The sequence below is a fragment of the Capra hircus genome, chromosome 23 (genome assembly GCF_001704415.2).
Source record: "Capra hircus breed San Clemente chromosome 23, ASM170441v1, whole genome shotgun sequence".
Lineage (NCBI taxonomy): Eukaryota > Metazoa > Chordata > Mammalia > Artiodactyla > Bovidae > Capra > Capra hircus.
This window is the reverse complement of record NC_030830.1, coordinates 2,501,238-2,506,921: the sequence shown is the minus strand read 5'-3', so window position 1 is coordinate 2,506,921 and position 5,684 is coordinate 2,501,238. Positions and strand designations below refer to the sequence as shown.

The 5,684-nt window shown below is 46.4% G+C and overlaps 1 non-coding gene across 1 annotated transcript; it reads left to right on the top strand.

Annotated features, from left to right (window-relative positions):
- Positions 2,661-2,734, top strand: TRNAP-CGG. Its single transcript has one exon. It is a non-coding gene; the product is annotated as a tRNA-Pro (tRNA).

Sequence of the window (5,684 nt, the reverse complement as noted above, 5' to 3'; positions counted from 1 at the left end):
CCCCCAGAACTGCACAATGGACCTCTCCTGGGAATTTCTTAAAAATGGGGCATTGTAGCCTCCTGCTTCCTCCCTCTGCTCCCTCCCCTTACACACACCCCACTGAACCAGTTTTAATTAAAATCTACAGGTAACTCTCATGTCATTCAAGTTTGAGAAGAATTCATCTAGAGCATTGTCTCTCAGCCGTGGCTGCACATTGGAACTGATAGGGGCTCCAGAATACAGATTCCCAGGTTCGAGCCCCAAGAGTCTGATTTTATCAGTCTGGGATTTAGGATTCTTTAAAATGCCCCCAGTGTGCAGCCAGGGGTAAAAACCATTCCCTCGGCATCCTTGCTGGAGCACGTTAAAACTCCTGCAGTACTTTGCAAGTCAGCATCTCACCTACACAGTGACTTCTCTCATTTTTATTACCCAGCCTTCCCTTATCATATTTCTTCTGCTCTTCCAAGAAGTACCTCCTAACTTTATTTGCCAATAAATGTTTACTGAACATCTGGAATTTGCATAAACACAACACCTGTTCTTTAACTTCCTTTTGCAGTAAGTCATCTAAATGCCCTTTTCTAATTTTGTAAGCATTCATTGTTGCCACTATCACAATGGCTTATTATTTTCTGAGAGCGGGAAAGAAAATTAATTACCTTTTGACAGTTTTAAAACAACTTAAGCATATACACACTACGATATCAACAGATAGCCAGCCAGTATGCTGTAATAGACTCGGTATTCTGTAATAGCTTTTAAGAGAGAAGCATCTGAAAAAGAATATATATATATATATAACTGAATCACTACGCTGTACACCTGAAACTAACACAACATTGTAAATCAACTATATGTCAATAAAATCGAGTAAAATAAGATGCATAGGACTTCCCTGGTGGTCCAGTGGTTAAGAATCTCCCTGCCAGTGCAGAGGCCATGGGTTCGATCCCTGGTCTGGGAAGATTCCTCTTGCCTCGGAGCGACTCAGCCTGCATGCCGCAACTACAGAACCCGTGCTCCAGAGCCCGTCCTCTGCCATAAGAGGAGCCCCTGCAATGAGAAGCCCGAGCACCCAAGTAGAGAGGAGCTCCCGCTCGCCATACCCAGAGGAAGCCCACACAAAGCAGTGAAGACCCAGTACAGCCAAATAAATAATTAACATTTTAAAAAATAAAATGAAGAGTTAGGAAAAAAAAAAAACAATTTAATGATTGTTTTGAACCAGAGAGACAGCAAAAACTGATTATATTTAAAAGTAAATCTCTTCTGTCCTCCAGCCTTTAGAAAGGTCTCATTGTCCTGCCTTCAGATCCCATCTGTAGCAGCTAACTCTTGCAGCGGGCTTGCGCTGGCTCAGTGCATTGCTGTGGTAGCTGTCTCGCTTAATCTACCCAACAGCCCTGTGAGACACATTCTATTGGGGTTTTTTTGTTTGTTTGGCTTTGGGGGGGGGGGTTGCTCTTTGTTTTGACACCCCATGCAGCATACAGAGTCTTATTTCTCCGAGCCCTGCAGTGAACGTGTGGTGTCCTATCCACTGGACTTCCAAGGAAGTCCGAGGCACATTTTATTGTTATCCCCATTTTTTGATGAGAAAACCACAGAAAAGTTCAGTAACTTGCCCAGGGTCACCCAGCTTGTCTCCTGACAACAGCAGAGACCCCCCAGGCAGTCAGACTCAGAACCTGCCTCTGTCTTGCTATTTGTTCTGTTGAAGGTGGTGTTTGGGAGGACGTGTGAAGACATGTCTTCGGATCCCACCCCACGGGGGAGCCTCATATTCCATCACAATTTCCACAGATATTTTAGCACATCTTTTTCCAAACCTTTTTCACACTTTAATCTGTGGCTTATAAAGCAGTTTCCCAGGTATAACTCACTGTGAAGCTTAAAAGGCTTTCATGTTTGGACAAATTTCTTTTGAAGGTTGAGCAAGATAAGAAACAAGTTCTGACTAATACAATGAAAGTCTAAATAAAGAAGCCCTGAATAGTTTATAAAGAAAATTTCCCCTCCTAACCAAATGCAGTTTTAAATGTTAATACCTCTATTGCAGAATAGAAGATAAGTCAATGTAATACATAGCCTCTGGCCAGCAATGTGTATATGTTTGTGTGTTAAGAAAAAGGTGAGACTGTTTAAAAACACCAAATTGTATCCAAAAGGCATTCTTTGTCTCTGGGCCTCCTCTATAACCATTCAATTTTTTTTCTTCTTCTTTTTTTGCCTGCACCTCGTGACTTACAGGACCTTAGTTTCCCCACCAGGGATGGAAGCCAGGCCCACAGCAATGAAAGCTCAGAGTCCTAACAGCTGGTCTGCCAGGGAATTCCCTTTAATCATCCAATTTTAATAGCTCTTTTCTTTCCTCCTCTCAGCTAGGAAGTGATTTCTTTTAATCCCTTCTGGCTGTTGTAGAGCAGGATTTCCCAACCTGGGCCCTGCTGACAACGTAGCGTGGAGAATCCTCAGCATTGTATGGTTTTCAGCAGCATCTTAGTCAACCAGGAATACTCACAGGAAGGATTGATGCTGAAGCCCCAATCCTTTGGTCACCTGATGCGAAGAGCTGACCCATTGGAAAAGACCCTAATGCTCGGAAAGACTGAGGGCAGGAGAAGGGGATGACAGAACATGAAGTGGCCGGATAGAATCACCAACTCAACGGGGGCTTCATGGCTTCGTAGGTTTAAGTGTCTGTCTCGGAAACAGGAGATCCTGGGTTCGAATCCCAGCGAGGCCTTTCCCTTGGGCTTCCCTGGTGGCTCAGAGGGTAAAGCATCTGCCCACAATGCAGGAGCTCTGGGTTCAATCCCTGGGTCGGGAAGATCCCCTGGAGAAGGAAATGGCAACCTACTCCGGTACTCTTGCCTGGAAAATTCCATGGATGGAGGAGCCTGTAGGCTACAGTCCATGAGTTTGCAAAGAGTCAGACATGACTGAGAGACTTCACTTCTCATCTCATCATCAATCGACATGAATTTTAGCAAACTCTTGGAGATAGTGAAGGACGGGGGAGCCTGGCATGCTGCAGCCCTTGGGGTTGCAAAGAGTCGGACACGACTTAGTGACTGAACAACAACAAGCTGGTCTACCCACTAGATGCCAGGGGCACCCTCACCCTCCCCTATACCCCCAACACCCTGTCACCCTCACCACTGATACCCATTGTGATAAACGGAAATACCTTCAGACTTGGCTGCATGTCCCCTGGAGGTACAGAGCAGAAGGAGAGTCCCCACATAACACGCCCCCCGAGCTCAGGTAAGAACCACTGTTCTGGAAATAGTCACTGGAATTGCAAAATCATACATGCACATTTTCATACTTCACCCCGAATAGTGTCTCAGACCTCAGGCCGACAGGGTGCATCTCCTCAGCATCCTCCCTGCTCTTCTCCTTGCCCTGACTTTCTTGGGCCTCCAGCAGATGCACTTCCCGGACACTCCCCCAGCACCAGGGCACACACAAGGGCCTTAGGGGTCCAGGAGTGTGATTCTGGGGTCTAGGGGCTGGGTGGGGTTCTGCCCTTGTGGCCACCCTAACTGCACACCTGGCTCCTTCTTGCAGGCCTCGCTCTGAGACTTATGCGGACAGCACCTTAACACGTACGACACGACTCCAGCTGTTCCTCCTAGAAAACAAATGTCCATAATCGCAAGACAGCTCTGCCTTACACATGTGTACCTGAGGGTAAAGCAAGACTCTGATACATCAGCAGAGAAGACAGACTTGGAATACACGCAGCAAATGTGCTGATTAGAGATATCGGCTCATCTGTTCTCCACGTGGGTCTTCAAGGTGCGTGTAGTCACAGGTGTACATAGATGTGGTGGGAATTTATTGTTTCATTTGGGCGACCAAGTTCAAAAGGACACGTTAAACAAGACTGCCCGTGGCTAGCTTCTCGCTGACCTTCAGCCACGATGCCCGAAGCCTCAACAATACAATAGCCACTGCTACTGAGCCTCTAGTGTCTGCCAAGCTCTGTGCCAAGTGCCCTGCCTGAGTGTCTCACTCAGACCTTGAAACAGCCCATTTCACAGATGGCAAAAATCTCACGCTCGTTGAGTAACCTGACCAAGCTCATATTTCTGGCAAACCATGAAACAGGGATTCAAATCCTGAAGGTATGTCCCCAAGGTGTGTGTGTGTAGATTAACTGTGGTAAAATACACATATCATAAAATTGCCCATTGTATCCATTCTTAGGCGTACAGTTCAGTGGCGTTACGCACACTCACGCTGTTATGCAGCCATCATCACCATCATCTCCAGAATTTTTCATCTTCTCAAACTGAAACTCTGTCCCCATCAAACACTAACTCCCTATTTCCCCTCCCCCAGCCCTTTTACTTTCTGTCTCTCTGAATTTGACTACCCTGAGTACTTCATACAAATGGAATCATGAAGTATTTGTCTTTTAGTGACTGGCTTATTTCACTTGGAAGAATGTCTTCAAGGCCCACCTATGTTGTGGCACGTGTCAGGATATTCTCCCTTTTTAGGGCAAATAATCTTCCATGGTGCCTTCCCAGGTGGCTAAGCAGTAAAGAATCTGCCTCCCAGTGCAGGAGACATGGGTTTGATCCCTGGGTGGGGAAGATCCCCTGGACAAGGAAATGGCAACCACTCCAGGATTCTTGCCTGGGAAATTCCACGGACAGAGGAGCCTGGCAGGCTACAGTCCATGGGGGTCTCAAAGAGTCGGACACAACTGAGCAACAGAGTACACATGAAATATTTCACTGTGTGTACAGACTACATGTGGTTTATCCATTCACCTATTAATACATGGGATACATCTACTTTTTGGCTACTGTGAATAATGCTGCTATGATCATGGGTGTACAAACATCTCTTTAAGATCCTGCTTTGTTTTGGAGTATATATCCAGCAGCAGAATTGCTGGGTCATATGGTAAATCTGTGCTTAATTTTTTGAGGAACTGCCAAAGTATTTTCCCGGGGGCTGAATCATTTTACACTCCCACCACCAGGGCAAGAGGGTTCCAATCTGTCCACATGCTGGTCCCACTTGCTTTCAAGGTTTGGAGGTTTGTTTTTTTTCTTAATAGCAGCCATCCCTCAGGTCTTGAAAATTAATTGTATATCAAGTCTTTCCCTTCCAGAACTTTTCTTAAGTCAGTAGCAGCTGCACCCATGAGTACACACACAATGGGAAGATCCTGATCACAATGCAGGAACTTGTGAGGCTTCACACCCACTCCACTCCTCTCTGCACTCAGCTCTGTTTCTTTAGGTTGCCAGGATGGATCATATACAACCTCCCCGTCGTTCTAGCTCCCAGCCTCCTTGATGTCAGGGTCTGCTGCTTTTTCTCTCTTCTACACTCTCAGGGTTCTCTGCAAGTGAAGTCGCTCAGTTGTGTCCGACTCTTTGTGACCCCACGGACTGTAGCCTACCAGGCTCCTCCATCCATGGAATTTTCCAGGCAAGAGTACTGGAGTGGGGTGCCATTTCCTTCTCCAGGGACTCTTCCCCACCCAGGGATTGAACCTGGGTCTCCCGAGCACTTAGGAAACATTTAGAAAAGAAAGTAAATTATGTTTCCGGAGAGGTCAGCCTGTTTTGACTCCATTCACTTTAATGGGAACGCTTTTCTCAGGACACCTGTTCCGACTTGATCGAGGGAGACTGGCACAGGCACATTCCCCACCTGGCATTCGGAAC